The sequence below is a fragment of the Podarcis filfolensis genome (genome assembly GCF_964270895.1).
Source record: "Podarcis filfolensis genome assembly, chromosome: 3".
Taxonomy (NCBI): Eukaryota; Metazoa; Chordata; class Lepidosauria; order Squamata; family Lacertidae; genus Podarcis; species Podarcis filfolensis.
In genome coordinates, this window is record NC_139606.1 from 115,615,618 (window position 1) to 115,642,296 (window position 26,679).

The 26,679-nt window shown below is 43.6% G+C and overlaps 1 protein-coding gene and 1 long non-coding RNA gene across 3 annotated transcripts in view; both read right to left on the reverse strand.

Annotated features, from left to right (window-relative positions):
• LOC310758748 (uncharacterized protein) overlaps positions 1–26,679 on the reverse strand; it is a 299,601-nt gene that overhangs the window by 116,149 nt on the left and 156,773 nt on the right. The window lies entirely within an intron of this gene.
• LOC310759235 lies at positions 11,448–13,940 on the reverse strand. The gene is made up of 2 exons (XR_014546280.1): positions 13,712–13,940; positions 11,448–11,682 (listed from the first exon to the last, which is right to left on the reverse strand). It is a non-coding gene; the product is annotated as an uncharacterized lncRNA (long non-coding RNA).

The window sequence follows — 26,679 nt, forward strand, 5'->3', positions numbered from 1 at the left end:
TTTGCTTCAGGATGAGAACAGAAATTGTGCTCTGGCAGTGCAGCAGCAGCAGGAGGCCCCATTAGCTAAAGTGGTGCTTCAGATTAAGAACAGTTTCAGGTTAAGAAAGGACCTAAGGACCTCCGGAACAAATTAAGTACGTAACCAGAGGTACCACTGTATATCTAAAAAAACAAACCACACTAGTATATGTCCTAACAAACGAAATGGGGACTAGAGTGTTCAACTAGATTCTGCAACAGCAGGGTTCAAATCCTCACTCAGCCATGAAACTCACTGGGTGACCTCAGGTCAGTCAGTCACTCTCTCTCAGCCTAAATTACCTCACAGGGTTGTTGTAAGGTTGAAGTGGGGATGAGATCTATCTAATGGCACCAAAGAGAAAACTGGACTGCTTGCATATTGAATAACAGGTGATTTATTATGTTTTGCTCAGGCTTTCCTAGACCCAGAAAATTGGTCCCTGTTTGATACATTGATTTAAAAACAAAAACAAAACCCAGCCACAATGGCTAGGCTCTTTCTCTGTGGTCAGATGTAGTCAAGCTTCTGGTTTCCAGTTGTTGGAAATCACAGGAGAGGAGAGCTCTCTTATTCTCAGATCCTGCATACAGTTTTCATATTGGCACCTGGTTGGCCACTGGGAAAGCAGGATTCTAGACCGGATGGCCATTGTTCTGATCTAACAGGGTCTTCTTATCTGGCACTCAGAGTAATCAATCCACAACTTAGGATCTCTGGTCTCAGTGTTGGACTTAACACTAACCAAACAGACTGGTAGGTATCTGTTCATTGTTAAGCTTTCTTTGGGAGGGGTGGTCACAGATACAGAATTTAAGGGGCAGTTACTGAGGAATAAGCATGTGGTTATGGAAGTTCCAAGTGTCACACCCTGATGGATCTGGGGTCAGAGCCCAGATAAGGTGACCTGTTTGCCTTTGATCAAGACAGACAAGGAGAAAACAAAAGATCAAAATGCATTGTGCCTATACTGTACAAACAAAAAGGTTTGGTGTGTACACCTGGCAGACACAGGACCGCCTTTGTCTGCAATGTCTCAGCCAAAATTCATCCTGGGCCAATGTAAAAAATGTGACTATAACCGGCTTAGGTCACAGGAAACCTATCAAGAACATACCACCATAGCCTCAACTGAATCACCATGTTTTTGAGCTGCTGCGTTACGAACCGGATTTAAAACCTACACTTTTTAAAACTTGCATTCACTGAGTTGAACACGGTCTGAACACTCCTTTGCTTGAGATACTGGTTTATGAAGATCCCACCTTGGTAAATCCAGGTTGTAGGTTTCTGGCAGTGAACAAATGGCATCAGCCATGCTGGTTGGGGTCCAATCCTGAGTGAAAACCTCTTGATGTATCTGCCTACAATTCGCCAGGCTTATTCTACTCTGGATTATTTGTTTTTGTTGTTGTTGTTGTTGTTGTTTATTCAACTATACCTCAGGGCGGTTCACAACAAGACCACAACATATCAAATCAAACCAAAAGCAGTAACCCAATAACCCCCCTATAGGAAATAAGCTCCTATGCATATTAATTTAGGTAAAAAAAAGGTAAGGTAAAGGACCCCTGAATGGTTAAGTCTGTTACGAAAAAGGAGCAATGCTGCTGAGTGCTCCAGATGGCTGGAAAGCCAAACAGGATGTTTATGTTATGGGACTGTACCGTGGGAACCAGGGACAGTCTATTATGTGCTCCGAGCACCGGATGTTAGCTCAGAGTGGCACATGACCCTGTACTGGAAGTACATGGGTGGAGTTTATTCTCTCTCTGCAGCTGGGTATCAGAGAGTGCAGACATGTTGTTCTCTGCACTGAGGAAAGACAGAAATAAAGACATGTAAATACATTTCTGTCTGTCTCTCTCCCCTCCCTGGGAGTGAGGGAGGAGGGATGGTTGTGTTCTTCTTTCACGTTGGGAAGAATCGCCGATTGGAGACCTCCCTTGATCCTGCCGGGAGTCGCAGACAGGAGGTCACAAGGATTCAAGCCGGGCACCTGGAGGGTGGCCAAATTCCTCTGAAGACAAGGCTTGAATCAACATATGGTAGCAGAAGCTGCTGGTTATCTGATCCATGGGAATCAGCATGAGAGGTGAGAGGTTGATGGATCGTGTGCCATCCTCTGCACCAAGGAAAGAAGATAACGTCTGCAATTGCAGCCAGAAGCTGAACAGACGGCTGACACCAAGAGGGGGTGTTTTCCAAGCAACGGAGCCCCAAAAAGGTATGCTGAATATCGGGCTAAAAGTGTGAATGCAGAATGATTTATTCTCTGGTTCACGAGAGAGCTGCGTTTGGCAAAACAAGCTCTGAAAGAAAGGCTTGCATACCAGGAATTCCTGTGGTGAGATAAGGATTCCCGTCCCGGGGAAGGTTGCTAAGCAACGACAGTCAGGGCAGTGGAAAACTACTGACACCTGGGGCTGGCTCAGTCAGAGCCGGGAAAGCGAAAGTTGTTTTGACTGTAAGACTGTAAGCTTGGAGATTGCCTGAGAGAGAGGCAGAAAAACAGCTCAAAAAAGGAGCTTTTGGATTTTAACTAGCTCGAGAGTGGAGAGCTGAGGCTTGAGTTCAGCATGGATGCCAAGAAGGGGGGAGTGCCCCTGAGTGCCGTGGTTCAGGATGAACACAACAGGCTTGCTGCACTGGAGGTGAAGGACAGGGGGAGGGAAGAACGGAGTTCTAATTCCCCCACTGATGTAGCTACTGGAGAGGATGCTGTAGCTTTGAACGTTGTCCGATGCTACAATTGCGGACAGACTGGGCATCTTCAGCGGAACTGCAAGAAGCCACGCCAGCCGAAAGGAGCGAAGGGCCGCTCAGCAAAGCCTGAGGCAGCAGGCAAAGGTCATACCAAGTCTTCGGTGAAACCTGCAAAGGCCCTGATGGCAAAAGGAACCACGCCAGATGTTGGACACTCTTTTGTAATCGATACGGGCTGTAATTTTCATATGTCCCCGCACAGAGGACTCTTTTCAACGTTTAAGAAGCAAAGCTTCGCTGTGGAACAAGCCAACGGTCAGAAGCTGGAAGCGACCGGAAAAGGGACTGTCTATCTTAAGAGTCTGAACTTGACAATACAAAATGTTTACTTGGTTCCTGAATTGAAGTTCAATCTGCTGAGTGTTTCGCAGATTGCAAAGAAAGGACTGAAACTGTCCTATGATGATAAGAGCTGCAAGATCTTCAAAGATGGAGAGTTATATCTTTCTGCCAGACAGAAAGGTGGACTGTATTTGTTGGACTTTGAGCAAAGTGATTACATGGAATGTAATTCTGAGTCTAACGTGATTTCTCTTGCAGGTGTGACCAAAACGAGCGCCAAGAAGGTGGCCAGGGTCGACAGAGCGTTTCAGCGGGTGTATGCTGATGTGATTGGTCCTCTAGAACCATCTAGAGGCAATGCAAGATATTATCTTGTGTGTGTGGATCATTTCTCTAACTTTGTCTGGGTTTATGTGTTAAAGAGGCCACAGGAAGCCTTGGAAAGGTTTCAGAAGTTTTGTGACAAAGTTAAAGATATGCATGATGCTAACATTGATTGTCTTTTGACAGATGAGAAGCAGATTTTTCTTTTACAGGATTTCCAGAGGTTCCTGCAGAAGAAGGGGATCAGACATAAGATTGCTGTTTCAGCGGAAACGTGGAACAGGGGTGTCTGTGTAAAAGTGAACAAAGAATTGCAAAAGGGGATGAATGCGCAATTGCTTAGTTCACATCTGCCACATGAGTTCTGGGCGGAGTCACTCATGTCGTTTTGTCATGCGTGGGTGAGAAAGGTTTCAAAAGAGTTGGGAAGTTCTCCTTTTGAGAAACTGTTCCGGAGAAAACCTTCTGTTGCCCATTTCAAGGTTTTTGGGTCTCATGTGAGGACAGAAGCTCCAGGTGGAGTAAAGAATGCCAGAGGCGTTTTTGTGGGATATGAAAAGGGTCTCTACAGAGTAATTTTGTCTGAATCTGGTCAGGTGATTCTCACAAAATTTCTAGAGAGTGCTCCTGAAAAGGAGAGAGTGATAGTACACACATTTCCCACAGAGGACGATTCTGATGATGATGATTTCACAGAGTACAGTGGTACTGAGAGTGATGACACTGATAGCTCGGAGAGCTCAGTTGTCACAGTCATTGAGAGGAAGTCTCACACAATGGATAGGCCTTCACAGGTGAAGGATGAACCACTGTTTGCTATTGGAACTGGTTCTCCTAAGAGTCCTGAGGCTGAACCAGTGAGCAGAGAGGATCAGCACCTCATACGCAGGTCTGAGAGAGTCACAAAGGGTCAACCACCTAAGAGGTACTCAAAAGAGTTTGCTAACTTAGCTGTTGCATGTGTTGCTGTTGTAAACAACCGAGGACAGGTTGGAGCTGTGTCTAAGTCAGAGACAAAGACACAACAGAGAGTTGCTAGCCAAGGGAGTGCAGATGCACTCGTTCCTTGGAAACCAGACAACCAGAGAGGTACACTGGGGAAACCAGTGGCGGGGAGTTCCAAGGGTGGAACTGAAACAACAGGGGAGTGTTATGTGTATAACAACTGTTTGTTTTCTTCTCTGGATCACGCTTTGCTTGCCGCAACATGCATTGATTCTTTTGGGGGAGGTTGTTACGAAAAAGGAGCAATGCTGCTGAGTGCTCCAGATGGCTGGAAAGCCAAACAGGATGTTTATGTTATGGGACTGTACCGTGGGAACCAGGGACAGTCTATTATGTGCTCCGAGCACCGGATGTTAGCTCAGAGTGGCACATGACCCTGTACTGGAAGTACATGGGTGGAGTTTATTCTCTCTCTGCAGCTGGGTATCAGAGAGTGCAGACATGTTGTTCTCTGCACTGAGGAAAGACAGAAATAAAGACATGTAAATACATTTCTGTCTGTCTCTCTCCCCTCCCTGGGAGTGAGGGAGGAGGGATGGTTGTGTTCTTCTTTCACGTTGGGAAGAATCGCCGATTGGAGACCTCCCTTGATCCTGCCGGGAGTCGCAGACAGGAGGTCACAAGGATTCAAGCCGGGCACCTGGAGGGTGGCCAAATTCCTCTGAAGACAAGGCTTGAATCAACAAAGTCCAGTCAAAGGCGACTATGGGGTTGCGGCGTTCATCTCGCTTTACAGGCCGAGGGAGCCGATGTTTGTCCACAGACAGCTTTCTGGGTCATGTGGCCAGCATGACTAAGCAGCTACTGGTGCATGGAGCACCATGACGAGTGCCAGGGAGCACTGAAACACTGTTTACCTTCCCACCACAGTGGTACTTATTTATCTACTTGCACTGGCATGCTTTCGAACTACAGTGGTACCTTCGGTTGTGGACAGGATCCATTCCGGAGCTCCAGTTGGATCCCGAGGTTTCCACAACCGGAGGGACTGCTTCTGTGCATGCAGGCACAGTGGTAGAGAGCTTCTGCGCATCCCTACTTCATGTTATAGCTAAGTTTTTGGTGAACACATTAAAAACACATTGTCAAACCCACATTTTGAACGTTTATTTGATGAGCTGATGAGTTCGGCTCACTGAGATCGCTGAGATGTCTAGTACAAGTGCAGCCTTGACTTGCTTCTCCAAGTGAAGATCTGTCTTAGTTTTCATCAGGAAATCAGGGGTGAACGTTTGTCCTTGCAGATCCGAGCTCTTCAGCAGCAACATCAAGCCTTGCAGCATTTGCGATTTGGACCACAATAGCCACGTATTTGCCCCTCGGGGCATAGAGCAGGCTTTATCACGCAGTAACCCCCCATCTCATCACAGGGGATAAGGTGCACCCCTGCAGAAAATAAACATATCATTTCAGTGTTTTTATCTAGGGTGTGAATTCAGAGCTGTGAGTAGTTTGGACACCAGGCAATGGGAATCCCTGTGGTCTTAAACAGCTACAGTTTTGCCCCCACACTTCAGTACACTTTTGCTGATTCTGTCTGCAGAACCCGTGGCCCTTCGGATGTTACACTGTCCTGAAGGAGGCTGAGTTATGATTTAGTCAGAAATAAATGAGATTGATTTCCGTGGCACCTGCTTCAAACCATGTGTGCTTAGGACCAAAGAATCTTAATGCATTGCAGCACTGACATAGCATTAAACAAAAAAGTGCTTTCTATTTGGCCAAATCCCCTTCCATTAAACAACTAATCTGCACCCCTTAACTCCCCAGTCTGAGCTGCCCTCTTACCTGTGAAAACTTGGAAGAGCAGAACAACCATAGCAAAGAAAATGTGGAAGAACTTCATGGCCAAAGTTTTCTCTGAGATCTCAAGACATCTAGCGAGAAGCAGCTTCAAGAGAAAGTGACGGTGGATCTGGATACAAATTGAAGATCCCCTCTATATACAGGTATAGGAATTTAGAGACAAAGGAATGTTGAAATGAGGGCACTCAAGGCTGTTTGCCATGCTGAGCTTGCACAATTCATTATCAGCATGGACTCCACACTGAGAGAGAGCAAGAACTGGTCCTGTTTTGATGGAAAGATTGCAACTTGCCCAGCCTGAGGTAGACAAATTACTTAGATAATTGAGGGAGATGACTTTTCATCTTATCTCTTAGATCACCTTGAGGGAAGGTGAAGGTGTCAGAACAGTATTGGAACATCACTAGACTCCACTCTCCCTTCCTGTGGTTTCCATCAAGTGGGGCTCAGTACAGGTAAAGGTAAAGGACCCCTGGAAGGTTAAGTCCAGTCAAAAGCGATTATGAGCCAAGGGAGCCAGTGTTTGTCCATAGACAGCTTTCCAGGTCATGTGGCCCTCATGTCTAAACCGCTTTTGGCACAACAGAACACAGTGGCGGAAACCAGAGCAGTGCACGGAAATGCCGTTTACCTTCCCGCCACAGTGATACCTATTTATCTACTTGCACTTTGATGTGCTTTCGAATTGCTAGGTTGGCAGGAGCTGGGACAGAGCAACAGGAGCTCACCCCATCATGGGGATTTGAACCACTGACCTTCTGATTGCCAAGCCCAAGAGGCTCAGTGGTTTAGACCACAGCGCCACCTGCGTCCCTATGGAGCTCAGTACAAACTCCTACATAACTCCTAAAAATCATTAATTCACAGCTCATGAATTACCAGTTGCTGAAAAACCAAAAAAGCAGGGTATGTTCTTGTGCTCAAATCCTATTTGCCGTTTTCCCCCAGGCATTTGGTTGGCTGTTGTGAGAACAGGATGCTGGACTAGATGGGCCATGGGTCAGATCCAGCAGGCTCATATCTTACTTTTCTATAAACAGCTGAAACAGATTAGAGGGCTGCGATTTCATTCACGGTACGGAATGTAAAGCCAAGAGAATGGAAAATAAATATATTATAGTGCAGCCTGCACCATGTTGCTCTATGAAGTGCACTTGTTCACTGTACCAGCCAGTCAGCCAGTCTTGGCCATCTCTCTGATTCCACCCCCCATTCCCAACCGGTCACCCCCGATTTCTGTGTTTGACTTAGCCAGCCACCATGGCCATTGAGCATGCATGTTACTTGCTGGGATGTTTTGGGCTCCCCTCCATTAGGAGTATTTTATAATGATTTGCCATTCGGTGTGAAGGCAACCACAGAACCTCAGAGTTTGCACCACACGCTTCCGCCCCTTTGCCAAACTTCCCTGGGGTGCCCATGGTTGCCACATCAGATCTCTTTCCTGACATATGGGGAAGAACATAGCTCAATGGTAGAACACATCCATTGCATGCGAAAGGTCCTCAGTCCAATCCCTAATATGTCCAGGTAAGGGTGGGAAAGACCCCCACTGGGAACCCTTGAGAGCCACTGAAGGAGATTGTTGGCAATACAGTCGTAACATGGAAGTCAAACAGAATCCATTCCAGAAGTCTGTTTGACTTCCAAAACGTTCGAAAACCAAAGTGCGGCTTCTGATTGGCTGCAGGAACCTCCTGCAGCCAATCGGAAGCCCCGTTGGACATGCAGCTTCCAAAAATAGTTCGCAAACTGGAACAGTAACTTCCTACAATGATCTTTGGCAGGCAAGCAGCCTGATAAGCAGCAAAGACTCGTCATCAGTTTTAGTTAAGTTTATTTTAAAGAAAAAACATATCCAGAGCATGGTGTTCTGCCTGCTCTCATTAATCTTAGTTGCTCAGTCTGACTCATTATCCTTCCCCCAACAGGAAGAACGCCAAAATCCAGCCTTTCGTCTCCTTCCCTTCCATTGCTCTTTGAACTTCTCCAATCTCCTCGTTCAAGGACTGCAAGACTTGCGTAGCTCTTCCGCAGAAGACTCAGCCTCCGATACTTGCTTATCTTCTGGTTGCCTAGCAACACTTTGGCCGACTTCCATCTCTTCCTCTCCTTGAGAGCTAACAGTGTCTTGCCTGGGAAGGAGGTAGCCTGGGCTGTCTTCTCTGAACTCAGACAGTTCTCAGCTGAAGAGTCGGCTCCTTGCTCAATTTCTGAGGCCGACTCTTCCGCTGCACTTGGGGGGGGCACATTCCTGACACTTCCGGGTTTGCAGTGTTTGGAAGCCAAACTGTTCGGGAACTAACCTGTTTCAAAACCAAAGTATGACTGTACTGAGCTTTTATATTCTAAAAATAAGGCAGCTTCCATGCCCCACACAACCTGAGAAGAAGAGGAAAGGGCATTGCTGCAACTGCCCTGGTTGGCCTGAAAAATCAGGATTGCTGTATTTTGAAGCTCAGTACACTGCACCTTTCACCTGCTGGTGTGAACAGATGGACCCATCAACCTCCGGATGCATTGGGTGATTTAATGATAACCCCTTTAGTTGGCCCAGCTTGTAGCAAGGGTCAAGGTGGAGTTTTATGGCCATCATTTTAAAGACTGGTCAGGTAACATGCCAGCCATGCAGGCAGAGTGTGATCTGTGGTGCAAGAAGAGTCTTGCAAGTGTGCGGGAATGTCCATTCAGCCACAAAATTTTGGTGGGTCTACAAATTTTCATATGAGAAAGGAAGGAAACATCTGCCACCAATGCAGTAAAAATCCACTGGTTTGAAGACAGTAGATGGGCTCCAGCTTCTGACACTATGGGGCAGCTCATGGGTAGGGATGCTATGGGTCTTCAAGATACTGCGGAACTATTTATTGGTGTGCACATAGGCTCTATGTGGGGGCTGAATAATGAGGCGCAATAGGGTAATTCAGAGGTCTCAGCCCTTCAGTTTGATGTGTGATGTCAAGAACTCCACAAGACACCTGGAATATGGTGCCCAGTTCTGGGCACCACAATTTAAGAAGGATGTTGATAAGGTGGAATGTGTGCAGAGGAGGGCAACTACGGTCATACCTCAAATTGAATGTGTTTCAGGTTGCACGCTTTTGGGTTGTGTTCCGCGGCAACCTGGAAGTAACGGAGTGCTTTACTTCCGGGTTTCACCACTTGCACATGCGCAGATGCTCAAAATGACGTCATGCACATGCACGGAAGCGGCAAAACGCAACCCGCACACGCGCAGATGCGCCGTCGCATATTACGTTTCATTCAGGATGCGAATGGGGCTCCGGAATGGATCCCGTTTGCATCCCGAGGTACCACTGTAGAATGATCAAGGGTCTAGAAGCCAAGCCTTATGAGGAACTCTTGAAGGAACTGGAAATGTTTAGCCTGGAAAAAGAAGACTGAGAGGAGTTATTATAGCCATCTTCAAATATTTGAAGGGCTGTCACATGGTGGATGGAGCAAGCTTGTTTTCTCCTGCTCTGAAAGGCAGTACTTGAATCAATGGTTTCAAGTTGCAGGCAATGAGGTTCTGATTAGACATAAGGAAAAACTGTTTGACATTAAGAGCTGTTCAACTATGGAACAGTCTCCCTTGGTGGAGTCTTTTAAACAAAGGTTGGATAGCCATCTGTCATGGATGCTTTAGCACAGATTCCTGCATTGCAAGGGGTTGGACTAGATGACCCTTGGGCCCCTTCCAACTCGAAGATGCTATGATTCTATGTTTTAAGGTCTCTACCACTAAGCTGTGGCCCTGTTGGAAGAGAAATTAATGGAATGCTAGCCTGCTCTTTCTCTTGGACCTTTCATTGGCTTTTGACACTGTGCACCCTATGTGGTATTCAGTGCTAGTACTACTCAGAGTAGACCCATTGAAGCTGAAAGGTATGACTAACTTAGGCCCATTAACTTCCATGGGTCTGCTCTGATTAGGACTTGGTTGAAAACAACCCTATATTGCTATTGCCTCTGAGTGGGTTCTCAGTAGTTCAATTCCTACCTGAGAGACCAGGAAGTGCTCCTGGCTGACCCTGTGGCATTTACGCTGCAGGGTCCTGCAAGATGCCATCTCACACAGATTTCAGCATCCAGGGCAGGGCATACCACTAGGCAAAACGAAGCCGATCTGGTAGATCTCTGGATGGTTTGCTGTAAGGTTTCAGATTCCTATGTTTTTAGCAAGAGGAGCAACAAAATGACTCTCCTCTCCTAAGTTATACTGCTTGGATTAAGAAAGCAGAGTGGGTAGGTAAACAGGAGTGATTGTGTGTGTGTGTGTGTGTGTGTGTGTGTGTGTGTAGGAGGACTATGGGATCCATTCAGTTTTGGGACTCAGGATGCTTTAATTCTGAGTGTATGTCTTTTCCACCAGGCTATTATAAAAACCGTATAGTTAAAGCTATGGTTTTCCCAGTAGTGATGTATGGAAGTGAGAGCTGGACCATAAAGAAGGCTGATCACAGAAGAATTGATGCTTTTGAATTATGGTGCTGGAAGAGACTATTGAGAGTCCCATGGACTGCAAGAAGATCAAACCTCTCCATTCTTAAGGAAATCAGACCTGAGTGCTCACTGGAAGGACAGATCCTGAAGCTGAGGCTCTAATACTTTGGCCACCTCATGAGAAGAGAAGACTCCCTGGAAAAGACCCTGATGTTGGGAAGATGGAGGGCACAAGGAGAAGGGGACGACAGAGGATGAGATGGTTGGACAGTGTTCTCGAAGCTACCAGCATGAGTCTGACCAAACTGCGGGAGGCAGTGGAAGACAGGAGTGCCTTGCATGCTCTGGTCCATGGGGTCACGAAGAGTCGGACACGACTAAATGACTAAACAACAACAACAACATCTAGCCAAGAAGTGGAGTTCAAACTTTTCTGGATTTGATCCCTCTCTAAAGGATCAGGTGCACACCCCGGGGATCGTTTTGGATCCAGCTCAGTCACTAGAGGCACAAGCTGAGGGTGGTGTACTGTACCAGCTCTGGTCCTTTTTTGAGGAGCTAGCCTGGCTATGATTACACACACTCTAGGTATCTCCTGGTCAGACTACACATGGGCTGCCTTGGAAGACTGTTTGAAGACTGAAATGTCAGCTGATTGGAAATGCAGCTGCGAACTTTCTCAGCATAGCAAAAGCCACCAGGAGCCTGAGAAACTTCAGAACTGAGCAGGGAGCACCAGGAACATCCAACAGTATCCTTGGGACTGAATCTTATCTTGCAATGAACACTTCAGATGCTTATTTCTGACAGGCATTTAATGAGTGGAATGCAATGCTTTTAACAATTTTAACAAGCACTTTTTGTTTTCCCCCATGTGAAGTTCGGTTTCTCTTATCCACGGTTACGCATCTGAGTCTAACTTTTTGCAGCACTTTCTCTTCTCGCCACATTCAAACGGAAGTACTTCGTTGCTGGGGCAGTGTGAACTCTTATGGACGCAAAAGCCTCTCATCCTCTCACAAGCCTTGCCCGCTGGAAGAAATAGAGAACCAAATGGTTAGTGGGGCCTCCGCGTGGAAGGTTAAAAGAAAATGCGCCTAGGGCTAATCAGCTAAGCTTGGCTGGGGAGGGAGGGAGATTCCCGAGCAGCAAAGTGAGATGTTTCTTTTTGCGATTAGGCAACAAGATCCATGTGACTTGGCTCCTGCTTTTGCTAGCTAAGACCAGAGTCAGAGTGCCAGGCAGCAGCAGCAGGGGTGGGGACCAGACACCCACAGGAAAAAAATGTCCCCTCCCCCTTCAGAAATGCAGGGCACCTGCCTTTCTGTACGACTTGGCTCATGGTTTCCCTCCTGCTAAATCTCCAGTTTCACTGCCTAACATGAAGTGCATTTGTCTTTGGCCGCTCTGCAAAACCAGCTGATAGGCAGCACAGGCTCATGCCTTGCAAATTGGGCAGGCAGGAAGCAGCCATTTACTTTGGAGTAAAGTGGGGCATTTCTCATTCATTTCCTCAGCGCCCTCAGTGGCAAGGACTTCAGAAACTGCCTGCACCCCTGGTGAGTGGGAATTCGCAATAGATTGCCTGGTCAAAAATTATGAAACCGCTGTCACAGTCTGGACTTCAAACCAATTTTGGTATCCATACATCGCCCAGGCCTCTGATCCCACCCCCACCCCACCAATGAAATATTGCTCAGCAGCAGTTGATCCTGGGGTGATCCTGGTGGGATGAGCTTGCACACCTGGTTTCCCAATGCCCAAGCATTGCTGCTCCTTTTCAAGTTGTGTGTGGGGTAAGGCATGTGGAGCTCAGTGGGGTTTGGGTATAGTGGCAGGAACGTCAGATGGGCAAGACTGGCAACATAAGGCCTGTTGAGGATTATGCATAATGGCCAAAGAATGTACAAAATTCAGTCATTATGAGGCCTGCAGGGGGGTTATATATATTGACCAGGAATTGTGCACAATTCCCTCTTCGCAGAAGAAGTACATGTACATTGTCCACGAGACATGGTGACTGTGCACAATAGCTGGTTATTGTCCAAATTAACCACTCAATTCATATTCCCCTGAACATTGCATATATATGGATTGTATATCTAACCAAGATATACTCATTGAATGTTAACAAATGGAAGTTGTCCTGGTTTCTGGTTTGATCCCAGAATGTCCCGCTTTCCCTTGCAACATCCCTATTTTCATCAGATAAATGTTGGTGGGTATGACATAAGCTCATAGATTCCAGTGAGTCAACTCTGAGTATGGCTTATTTGGATACAATGTTGTTATTATTTTATATATATATATATATATATATATATATATATATATATATATATATCTCACATATATATATATATATATATATATATATATATATATATATATATGAGAGTTATCGATCACTCACTTCAACGTCCCTTTGCACTTAATCAATATGAGCAACTTTCCTTCTTTTTATATATATAATTTTTCTGTTTTACAATTTAAAATACTCATTTTTACCTTCTTGAGATATGAATGACTTCCCTTCTTCTCTTTACATGGTTAATTTTACATATCATAAATCCCTGCATATTTTGCATAAACTATACCATTCAGCACATCCATCATAACTTATTTACACTGTTGAATTTATCTTAATGCGGCCAACGTTTTCAAATATTACACAATTTCCCCCCATACTGTATATTCAATAAACTTTTTCCAATCTTCTTTAAACGAATGTTCTTCTTGTTCTCTTACTCTATAAGTTGGATCTGCAAGCTGTGCATGTTCCATCAACTTAAGCTGCCATTCTTCTTTGGTTGGGACGTCACTCGTTTTCCATTTGGGGGCTAAGAAGACATGGGCCGCAGTAAAGAACCTTTTTTGAAACCTGGGAACCAGTCTGAATTATCCCCAACAGAAAGGGCTTTTTGGGGGGAAGTACTTTAAGAAAAAAAATTCAATTTATTATGGATCATTTCCCAATACTCTTTTACCCCTTTAGAAGTCTACCATATGTGAAAGACTTTTTTAAAAATCGGAGTCTCTTTTTTCCCTTTTTTCTTTTTACCTTGTTCAGCCTGGCTGGCCAGGGCCAGCAACAGCAAAGGAAGAAGAAAAAGGGAGAGGAATCTCATGGTTGAAGCTCCCTCTGATAACTCGAGGCTGCTGCAGAAAGGACGCTGATCAGTGATGAATCAAGCTGAGAAGTTCCAGTTATTTATACAAGTGTGTGATAATAATAAAATAGAGGTCTCTGCTTTGCAGTGGGGCACCTGCAAGGCGTAGGCAATCACTATCCTTTAGAACATCCCCAGCATCAATCTTCTGCCCACCCTTCCCCCCTAAATTAACCTAGTTAATTGTGCTGAATATTCCTCGTAGGAGTTGCCTGGTACACCTCGAACTATCTGTACTAACTTGTCCTATCATTATCTCTTCTGTAACCTTTCAGAATTGCCGTTCATCCTCCAGCTGTTTCAAAAAGAGAAGGAAGGACCGTGGGTGATATCCAGCAAAATTCTTGCCTGGGTAGGAAGACAGGGGGAGCAGAGTGGAGCACAAGGAGACTGGATTTATTTTTATTTTCTGGGGGGACAGGGCACTTTGTGCATCTGCATCTAATCACACCCCTTTCTAAAATTTATCTATTGCTGTGTGTTTTTCTGTTTGGAAATCTACCAAAGAATAAAATAGAATAAAGTCATGATTAAGGGGATCTTGTTTTTCAGGATGGTAGAGGGCATGTGTGCTGTGTCCCATTGTTCTTCTGATAGGAAATGTTCTGCATGGGGAGAATGGGAGATGAAGATCGAGAAGAGTCAGGGTGGGACTGAAAAAGGTCCCTAATTTCATCTGAGGAATGTCAGAGGGTGTGCTACTGCCAGAATTTCAAAATTTGGGGTGGGGGGGGATGAGAACACCAGTCATGAGCTAATGAATAATTAAAATCTGGGACATGGTTTGCACAGCTTCTGTATATGATGAGAACAAGAGAGGGCAGACAGCAAGATAATGTATTGACCAAGAAATGAAGTCTTTTTATAACGTACTGGAGTAAGAAGACATAGGAGAATGTAAAGCCATTTTTGTTACTTGGAACCTTTCAATATTATTTGTTTGGAATTCATATGGAAATTTGTTACTATGCATTTAATTCTAGATATCCTTCTCTGCTTGTATTTTATTTTAATTGACATCTGTAAGCATACAGCTCTAAACGGCCTCGGTCCTGTATACCTGAAGGAGCGTCTCCACCCCCATCATTCAGCCCGGACACTGCGGTCCAGAGCCGAGGGCCTTCTGGTGGTTTCCTCGCTGCGAGAAGCCAAGTTACAGGGAACCAGGCAGAGGGCCTTGTCGGTAGTGGCGCCCGCCCTGTGGAACGCCCTCCCACCAGATGTGAGGGAAATAAGCAGCTATCTTCTCTTTAAAAGACATCTGAAGGCAGCCCTGTTTAGGGAAGTTTTTAATATTTAATGCTGTATTGTTTTTAACACTTGATTGGAAGCCGCCCAGAGTGGCTGGGGAAACTCAGCCAGATGGGCGAGGCATAAATAATAAATTGTTATTGTTGTTATTGTTATTGTTATTGTTATTATATTATTATTATTATTATTATTATTATTATTATTAACTTTGTTAAGTTATGAATAAATATATGTAAATTAAAGTTTAAAAGAAAGAAAGACCCAGATCATGATTAAACTTGGGATCTTGATCACTAGGCAGCAATAGTCCTACTCAGAGTACACCCATGGAAATAACCCTAATGTGCCTTCAGTAGCATTAAATACAACTCTCAATGACCTATGGGCAACCACAAGGTAAAGGTAAAGGGACCCCTGACCCTTAGGTCCAGTCGTGGCCGACTCTGGGGTTGCTGCACGCATCTAGCTTTACTGGCCGAGGGAGCTGGTGTACAGCTTCCGGGTCATGTGGCCAGCATGATTAAGCCGCTTCTGGCGAACCAGAGCAGTACACGGAAACACCGTTTACCTTCCCGCTGGTAAATACCTTACCTATTTATCTACTTGCACTTCATGCTTTCGAACTGCTAGGTTGGCAGGAACTGGGACCGAGCAACGGGAACTCACCCCATCGCGGGGATTCGAACCTCCGACCTTCTGATCACCAAGCCCTAGGCTCTGTGGTTTAACCCACAGCGCCAAGTAACTCCTTAATAATCAGTGCCAATTAGGTCATGGGTCCAGTCCAGGTTGAGTTCAGTGTTCACATAAACCAAGCAAAACCCAAGCTCTGCCTGGGTGCATGAAAAGCATTGGCTGCAGTTATCTGCTCCTAGGAATCGGTGAAGAGGGCTTCAGTCAAGAGGGATCTTGGAAATACCGGTATATGATGCGCTTCCACTGGAGGTGCATCATATTAAGCCGTGGATGCTTTTTTAAAAAAATGAAAAAATACAATTTTGAATTTGCTGATTAATATGTGTTTAATTAGATGATCATCTGAGCCGACTGATATTCACTTCATTGCCTGCTTTCAGGAATGGACTGATCTGGCTCACACAACAACAACACGAAAGATATCAATACACAACACACAAAAATCAGCATTCGAAAACTAAAAAAGACAAAAAACAAACAAACAAACAAATCCATATCTTACAAGTTAATATTATAAACACTCAAACAACAACAAAACATTGACGTCCATCAATCCCACAGCACCTCCTTTATCTCTCATTCTGTCTTCCTGTTTTCCTGTTTTCTTTATCCTCTCTATCCTAACATCTAGATATAAATCCTTCTTTCATATCCTTTCACTTCACAAGGTTATTCCAGACTCAGCCAGATTTCTGCCCTCAAACCTTGACTTTTGAGGTATTCAGTTAGGAACTCCCATTCTTTTTTAACTTCACTTTTTGGTTTTTGTCTTATTATATCTGTCAATTTGGCTAATTCTAAGTATTCTGAGACCTTACATAGCCACTCTCCCCTAGTGGGTAACTGATTCCCTTTCCAGTACTTAGCCACCAGGATTCTTGCTGCAGACATTGTGTATAAGAAAAAAATATTTTTGTCTTTTGGAATATCGCCATTTAAAATTCCTAAAAGGAATGCCTCTGGCCTTTTACTATATGATATTCTTAATATTTTCTTTATTTCTTCGTGGATCATGCTCCAAAATTTCCCAATTTCGGGGCATGTCCACCACATATGGTAGAAGGTTCCTTTTTGTATCTTGCATCTCCAGCACTTATTATTATATGTTTTATTCATTTTTGCAAGCCTTTCTGGTGCCAGGTACCACCTGTGATACATTTTCATATTGTTCTCTCTTATAAGGTAACATGCGGTAAAATTTATATTTTTTGTCCATAGTCTTTCCCATTCATTATATTCAATTGGTTGGCCCAGATCTTGTTCCCATTTTTTAATAGCACCTCCTTTTTCCTCCTTTTCTACTTTCCCATTTTGTAACAGTTTATATATTTTTGAGAGAGTCTGTTGGTTGTTATATAAAATTTCTTTTTCCCATACCGAGATTTTTTTATCAAACCCCTTAAGCTTACTATCCTTCTCAAATATTGTTTTTAATTGAAAATATTCTAACCAATTCACCCCCCTCTCTTTTAATTCTTCAAATTTCTTTAGTGTTGGGCAATCTTTTATCTCTTCTACAAGTTCCCTATATGTTAGCCAGCTATCTTTCATATTGCTTCTATGCAAGGCTGATGACTCTATAGGTGATAGCCACCAGGGAGTTTTGGCTGTTACTATTGTTTTATTTCTTTCCCAGATTTTGAATAGGGCCTTTCTCACCAAATGATTAGTGAATCCTCTATGTGCTTTTATTTTATCGTGACCCAGATAGCCATGCCACCCAAAAACTTTGTCCCAGCCCTCCAGGTCTAAGATTTCAGTGTCTGTCAGTAACATCCAATCTTTCAGCCATGTCATGCATTCAGCCTCAAAATACAGCTTGAGGTTTGGGACTGCGAACCTGCCCCTTTCTCTAGGCTCCATCAGTACTTTGAACCTTACTCTTGGCTTCTTACCTTGCCAGATAAAATTAGAAAGATCCCTTTGCCAACCTTTAAAACATTTTGTCCCAATAATTATTGGGATCGTCTGGAAAAGAAAGAGCATTTTTGGCAGAACTGACATTTTTATCAAGGATATCCTTCCCCATAATCATCTTTAAAGACGTCCCACTTCGTTTGTTGAAAAAAACGTGATCATTACAAACCATTGACACAGACATTAAGGAAGAATGAAATTGAATTTAAGTGGGAATTTCCAGAAGGGATCTCCTTTTACCATAAAGGGAAAAAGATTAAATTTACAGGTCTGGCAGGATTGGAAGAAGATGAAAAGGATAGTAAAGAAGAAGAAGAAAAAGAAGACGAAGAGGAAGAAGGACAGGTTTAAGACTTTTATACTTTTGCTGGTAAAGGGAACACAAAATGGCACTGAAATTATGGACATGGAATTTTAATGGAATTAATGATAAAAAGAAAAGAAATAAAATTGAACATTTCCTTAAAAAAAGAATTTGGATATTATTTGTCTACAAGAAACTCATGTGGTGAGAAAGCATAGAAGAGTATTGATTAATTAAAAAATGGGAAATGAATTTGTTTCATCAGACAGAAGCAGGAAGAGAGGAGTGGTTTTGTATATAAAAAATAAATTTGAGGCTTGGCAGATATTTAAAGATGAAGAAGGTAGGATAATTGCGGTACAAGTCACATGTCAAGGTGAAAAACAGATAATAGTCAGAGTGTATGCACCAAATGGAAGTAAAACTGAATTTTATAAAGATTTAGAAGAAAAACTATTTGAATTTGTGGATCAGAAATTTATAATAATGGGTGATATGAATGGAGTGGTTTCAATGGAAATGGATAGGCTGAGGCCAAGAGAAAAATTGAAGGAAGGAAAACTACCTAAGACTATTTTTTCCTTGATTGATAACTTTAATTTGGTAGATGTTTGGAGATTAAGACACCCATTAGAAAAACAATTTACTTATTTTTCAGAACCAAATCAATCAATGTCAAGAACAGATTATGTTTGGATATCCAGCAAGTTAACACCAAGAGTGACAAAAATAGAAATACAACCAAAAATACTTTTGGATCATAATGCAATAAAATGTAAAATAAAAGAAATGGAGGAAAAAACCTTTCGATGGAGACTAAATGAGAACTTATTGGATGATCAAAAAATAAATGAGAAAGTGCAGAAAAACTTAACTGATTATTTTGTGAATAATTGTAACAAAGGAGCAAAAATGTGTGTAGTATGGCATGCTAGCAAAGCAGTAATGCGAGGGATTTTTATACAGCAGAATACTATCAGAAATTTGACCAAACTGCGGGAGGCAGCGGAAGACAGGAGTGCCTGGCGTGCTCTGGTCCATGGGGTCACGAAGAGTCGGACACGGCTAAACGACTAAACAACAGCAACTCTGCTTTTCAGTCAAAAGGCTCCCAGAGTGGCTTATGTACAATTTTTTAAAAAAACAAAACTAAACATGGTACAGCAAGGGAAAGGGGAAACCTGAATGCCTTACCAATTTCTAGACATTAATGCCCAGTTGACACAGTTCAGGGCTAGGAGGTGCCTGAATTATCTTGACCTCCAGCAAAAGCAGATGCCATGAGCCCTGCTTCCTATCTCTTCCCAAGAGGCAGTCTGGTGGAGCGGTCCGTTAGGAGGTCCATCTTTCCTGCACTGCTTGGTCATCTGTCATGGATGCTTTAGCTGAGATTCCTGCATTGCAGAGGTTGGAGTAGATGAGCCTTGGAGTCCGTGAGAAATATATGTTGCTTTTTCAGAATAAATAATGCTTTTAATTATTGCTTTTTTTGTAAAGGTCATAAGGCCATAAGGATGCAACAATTAGGGATTTTTTATCTGGGGGCCTCTTAACATAATTAGTATTTGCGGGTTATTTATAGGGAGCTATATCTTTAGGAGCTTCTGGCTTAAGAACTTCCGCCTTAGAGTGCCTTCCCTTTGGCAGAGAGCTCAGAGGAAACTGCAGCCATGAGGGTCCTTTACCTGAGCTTTGTTCTGGTCTTCATCCTCTTCCACGTTGTTGCAGGTAAGAGGGCAGCTCAATCTTGTGGGGGGGGGAGGGAGGGAAGCATCTGCTGCAAATGCAGAAAGTCTCAGGTTGAGTCCCAGGTATTTCCCCGATCGGCAACCCTGAAGAACTGTTGTGTGTCAGTGTAGACCATTCTCTCTTTTGTGTAGTATAATTCTTTATAATTTTCCCCCAGACATATTCACAATGATAATCCTATCAAATAGTCACATTGTTTCATAAATTGACTTTTCGCCCCCACTTCCGCAATGTTTTTACTTAGACCTTTTCTACTGCGTTATATATTTATCTGTTACAAAAAGTTTCTGTACTGCAGTTATTTTAGCATTTTTCCTCCGCTGCTTTTATCCTGCCCACAATTTCATCTGACTACAGGTTGTTTTAAGTCCACAAAAGGCCTCCATTCTTCGAGAAACATTCATCATTGTGATCTCTTAATTTCTGTGCATATGATTTTCTAGCTACTGTACATAAATAGTTTAGTCCTCGCCTTTGGAACCTTTGTCCCTCTTATGCCTGTAAGAAAAGTTTTAGGCTTTGGTGGGATAGCCTTTTTCAACATTTTCTTCATTTCATTATATATTGTTTCCCAAAAACCTTATATACACATCCTTTATTAGGCCTAGCTAACCACACATTATCAGACACCATATACAAATTGTGCAAAATACGAGCTCAACATAACAAAGTTTGTCCCAGTCAGATCTTTAACTCCAGGGAAAATCAATTTGCATAAATAATACAATACAACACTAGCACATCACCAATTAATTAATAACCACTAAATCCCTTTATAATGGCCCAGATTTTCTACATGGACATCACTCAAAAATTCAGCCACTATTAAAATAATTTGATCATTCTGAGAGCAGGTCCTGAACCATTGGTTTTCCCCCAAAACCTATAGCTTTTTTGCATGTCCACCACATATAGAAGAATGAGCCATCTATTTGCTTACATTTCCAACATTTACTTGCCACATTTTTATACATCTTGGCCAGGTTATTTGGCATTCAATACCACCTGCACCTCATTTTAAAATGATTTTCTATAAGTGTATGAGGAGCAGTAAATTTTATTTCCTTTTTCCATGACTTCTTTTCCAAGATTGATACAAATGATAGATCATTTTGGTCATACTTCTTGATATTCTATAAATTGGGCAAAGTCGGAATTGCTTCCTGGAAGTAAAGGTGTCTTTATTGATTCAGCTAAGAATTATCAGTTCCATATTTGCAGAGAATCAATTAGATATTTAGGTATAATCATACCAAAGGATATTACCCAATTAGCAGTATGTAATATAAACAAAGTACCTAATGAGGTTTCTTTATATATTGATAGAATTATAGAATCAGAGAATTGGAAGGGACCCCAAGGGTCATCTACTCCATCCCCCTGCAACGCAGGAATCTCAACTAAAGCATCCCGGACCACCAAACCTCTGCTTAATAACCTCCAAGGAAGGAGCATCCACAACCTCCTGAGGGAGACCGTTCCACTGTTGAACAGATCTTACATTCATTAATTCCCCCCCATATATCTAATCAGAATCCTTTTCTCGTAACTTGAACCAATTGGTTAGACGCCTACCCTCCAAGGCAGAAGAAAACAAGCTTGCTCCCACTTCCATGACAGCTCTTGAGATGGCTATCATATTGCCTCTCAGTCTCCTCATTTGCAGACTCAACATACCGTATTTTTTGCTCTATAAGACTCACTTTTCCCCTTCTAAAAAGTAAGGGGAAATGTATGTGCGTCTTATGGAGTGAATGCAGGCTGCACAGCTATCCCAGAAGCCAGAACAGCAAGAGGGATCGCTTCTTTAGCTGCGCAGCGATCCCTCTTGTTGTTCCGGCTTCTGAGATTCAGAATTTTTTTTTCTTGTTTTCCTCCTCCAAAAACTAGGTGTGTCTTATGGTCTGGTGCGTATTATAGAGCGAAAAATATGGGTACCCAACTCCTTCAGCCGTCGTCAACATAAGGCTTGGTATTCAGAGCCTTGATCATTGTACAGCTCTCCTCTGCTCCTCTGGTCAATATCCTTCTTAAATGCCAAATCCTCATTTTTTAATTAATAATTGCATTTTTAGTAAGGATATTCTTGGATTTGCAGAACCCCATAGACATTTCCAAATTAAGGAATTCCTTTTCTGGAAAAATTTACTACATATATGACCTGGAATTCTATTCACACAATAGATTATTCTGGTAATAATGTTCCTTTGAGAGTATTAACCCTTCCGCATAAGGGCAGGTTAAATGACTCCCATCTATTAATATATAAAGAAAACTCATTGATTACTTTGTTTAAATTACATGCTACTAATTCGGTGATATACATTGGTATGATTATACCTAAATATCTAATTGACTCTCTGCAAATATTGAACTGATAGTTCTTAGCTGAATAAATAAAGTCACTGTTACTTATATGAAGCGATACCGACTTTGCCCAATTTATAGAATATCTTGAGCAGGGCTAGCATTGGCTGTCCTCTGATGTCTCTGTGCAACAGCAACCATAACAGAATATCCGGAAGTAAATTTGGCAAAAGGTTGCTTCAGTTGTTTCTGGAATCCAGGTTTCTGTTCTGTTCAGTGTTTCTAAGCTATGACACACCGGAGGCTTGCCCAGTTTACTGGACTTTCAGGCATACAACCAAACATTAGCACAGGGAAAATGGATGGATTGTTAGATAACAAAATCTCAGACCCTCCAACATTTTGCCAATTAAACTTGGGACTTGTGTCTTTCAGTGCCATACTCCCGGGTAAATGAGCTGGGGCTTCCCCTCTTCAGCCCCCGGTTGTTGTTGTCTCCTTCTCCTCCAGTGGGGGCAGCATTGGGCAGAGGAAGCATGGCTAATGGGTCCAGTGGGGGCAGCCTGACCTGCATCACCAGCAGCTCCCCCTCCTCCTCTGCTTCCATGGACTAAAGTGCAGCTGCCTTTTTTTCACCAAAGACATTTGTCTTTGGGTGCTGAGCTCTCACAAGAGCCAGATGACTGGCAAGGGAGCTCAGCACAAAAACCGGGACAGCCAATCAGAAACTGGGATAGCTTCTGTAATTCTGTGATGTCCCAGTTGAATCAGGACTGTTGATGGATAAGCAATCTTGTCTTGATATCAGGCATAGTGGACCTGTGACCCTCCGATTGTTCTTGGACTACAATTCCCATCATCCATGAACTGCAATTCCCACAAGCCCTGGTTTATTCTGCGTGGGTTGAAGCCAAAGGGAGAGGGGGAGGAAATTATAAGCAGCATGAGGATGAGCTGAGCCCACTCAAGGTAGCCACCAACACTACCTCCCCGCCCCCCCAAAGGCGTTACGATATGAAGGCAATGCAGCTGCAAACTGGTAGCTTGAAATCATCACATGATGTGGCTAGCTGTGGGAAAGAATCTTCCTGGAAGTTCACAGGCTTCAAGAGTTTGTGTTCTGAGTGTAATATGAGACCTTCCTGTTGTGTATGTGTGGGAAGTCTTTGTCACTTGCTTGCTGAAGTCTGAACTGATCAGACATGTTTTCTGTAGTGCTGCAAAGTCAGAAATAAAGAGATGTAAAAGGATTTCTGACTATCTCCTTTCCCTGCTAGGGAAGCAAGGAGGGAGGGGGTGTGCATTTTCCACGCTGGGAAATGTCGCCTATTGAGATCTATCCTGGACTTGCGGGGATTGCAGCCAGGGCAGATCACCGGTAAGCAAGCCGGGAGTCTGGGAGAGTTGCCAGCCTCTCCCTAGGAGGCTTCTTTTCCAACAAAAGGTACCCTTTCCTCAGTCCATTTCAGTGCCCCCTGCCCCAACCTGGTTTCCTAACATTGTTTCTCCATTCTGCTGCTGTTTTCTTTCTCCTCCCTGGAGTCTTCCAAACCAGTCAATAATCCCATTATGGAAGTATACCTGAAGGAGCATCTCTACCCTCATTATTCAGCCCGGACACCGAGGTCCAGCTCCAAGGACCTTCTGGCAGTTCCTTCATTGGAAGAGGCGAGGTTACAGGGAAGCAGGCAGAGGGCCTTATAGGTAGTGGTGACTAAGGAACTAAGGGCAACGGGACCAGTGTGGTTTTGGTCTAAGACCTGAGAGACATGGGCTCATGGGAGATAATGATGTACATCGCCTTGAGTTCTTTGGGGAACGTTGGGAGAGAAATGTCTAAACAAACAAATTGAAAGTGGCATGGATATATGTTCCTGTATGTTGAACTTTAGATATCCTTTTCTGCTTGTATTTTATTTTAATTGGCATCTGCAATTATACTTGGCTATGTTATGAATTAATGTATATAAATTAAAGTTGAAAAGAAAGACCCAGATCAATGATTGAGTCAGGGATCTTGATCACTAGGCAGCAATCGCCCTTCCCGACTCTTCAGTCCCACCTCCTCCCTGGCACCTCCCTGAGTTCCTTCTTTCATTCTCAAAATTCCAGAAAACACCCCTTCAGAAAATTCCGAGTCCTACTCAGAGTACACCCATAGAAATCAATAAACCTGATGTGCATTTAGCAGCATTAAATACCACTCTGTGACCTATGGGCACCCACAAGGCAGTGGCTCCTTAATAATCAGCTCCAGTTACGTCATGGCTCCAGTCTGGGTTGAGTTCAGCCTATCCCACCCGTGTTCACAATAACCAACTGGGCAGCAAAACCCAAGCTCTGTCTGGGTGCATGAAAAGCATTGGCTGCAGATATCTCCTCCTGGGACTCAGGGATGAGAACTTCAGTCAAGAGGGATCTTGGGTAGATATGATGGGCTTCCTCTGGAGGTGGGTCATATTTAGTCATAAATGCTTTTTTTAAAAAATGAAAAAATACAATTTTAGATTTGCAGGTTAATATGTGTTTAATTAGATGATCATCTGAACAGACTGATCTTTATTTCATTGCCTGCTTTCACAAATGGATTGATCAGGCCCACTTCCACAAGCAAAGATCCAGAAGAATCAGCGTAGCAATCAGGCTTTCATACCTATGGATGTGGGCTGCTCACTGATGTCATTCAAGGGCACAGCATTGTGCATTGAAGCCACAGTAAGCAGGAAGAGTTAGACCAGATGGGCAGCATTTGGTGAGTTCCTCCTGGGAGAACCCCCCTTTTCCTCTTACGTTGATTATTCTCCTGAATAAAAGAAAGAAGGAAACCTGTAATCGATTGCACTTTCATGAGCCTGGAGTCGGAGTGCTCACCTTCAGGAGATGAGGGAGGATCATAGAACTGTAGTGTTGGAAGGACTCAATGGAACATTTAAGGCCACCCTGCAATGCAGGAATCTGTAGCAGAAAGGAAGAGGACATGCAGGCCCAGCCCCAGAAGAGCTCTCAGAGGAATTTGCAAGATCAATGCTGACATCCCCTGACCCATCCTGGATGTCAGGATGGGCCGCTGACAGCTGCTGACTCTGAGGACTCCATCACAGGCTAGAATAGATCTATTAAGTTATTTCTCATCTCCAGCCTCAGATTGCAGTTGCTTTTCAATTCATTTCTCCAGTATTTCTAAGAGGCAGTAGGAACTATCACCATTGTGTGTATCTGAAGAAGTGTGCATGCACATGAAAGCTCATACCAAGAACAAACTTAGTTGGTCTCTAAGGTGCTACTGGAAGGAATTTTTTCATTTTGTTTTGACTACGGCAGACCAACACAGCTACCTAACCGTAACTATCACCATTGTTGGCTTTCAAGAATTCCTCTCCTGGTTCAGGTCCTTAGGGACCATGAGGTTTCTAGCTCCGGTTCTACTGCTGGATATTGTGATGTATTTTTGTACTTCAGGTGAGGTCTGGAAAGTGCAGAATGAAATGGGACTCTTTGTTGCCAAATCACACATGTGTTCTTGCAGCAGCACCAGACTGCTGGCTCATCCTCACTTACTCAGCGCTGTCTTAACATTTTGGAAAGTTAGATCAGAGCCGTCATTTTTTACTGCCCATGGGAAGTGCAGCTTGCACAGTTTGCACCCATATGAACATCTGTGGCATCAAAATTCCCTGTGCACAGATGAAAACCTTGAGGCTCTAATGCTTAAAAGAAGATGCAGAACCTAGAAGTGCTGCATCAAAACTGAATCCAACTTTTTACTTCTAAAAATAGAATTAATATGCCTTGAGCGTATTATCTGCTACTCTGATCCATAAACTGATCAGTGATCATTTCCTTTAGCACAAGCAAAGCCCTGCTTTCTCCAGTGAAGTTGCAGAGTGTAGATCAGGAAAACAGGATTAAAAATTAGCAAACATTTGCACGAGTGGGACCACCAAGCCATGGATATAACTTACTCCTACAGCAGCGTTCATTAGGATCACAGGGGATGTATGTAATCTCTCCAAAGGCACAGTTCACAGTCCTTCGGGCTTGGCAAAATCCTCCGAAGAGTCCACACAATGGAGGTACTGTTACGAAAAAGGAGCAATGCTGCTGAGTGCTCCAGATGGCTGGAAAGCCAAACAGGATGTTGATGTTATGGGACTGTACCGTGGGAACAAGGGACAGTCTATTCTGTGCACTGAGCACCGGATGTTAGCTCAGAGTGTCACATGACCCTGTACCAGAAGTACATGGGTGGAGTTATTCTCTCTCTGCTGCTAATGTGAGAGAGTGCAGACACGTTCCTCTGTACTGCTGGAAAGACAGAAATAAAGGCATGTAAAGACATTTCTGTCTGTCTCTTTCCCCTCCCTGGGGATGGCAGGGAAGAGGGGAGGAGTGGTTGTGTTCTTCTTACGTTTGAAGAAGGATCGGCTGATAGAGATCTCGCCTTGTCTTGCCGGGAGTCGCTGACTGGGGGGATCAACAGGGAATCAAGCCGGGCACCTGGAGAGTGGCCAATTCCTCTGAAATGGCTTTGAAGATTCCGACATATGGTAGCAGAGGATGGTTATCTGATCCATGGGAATCAGCATGAGAGGTGAGAGGTTGATGGATTGTGTGCCATCCTCTGCACCAAGGAAA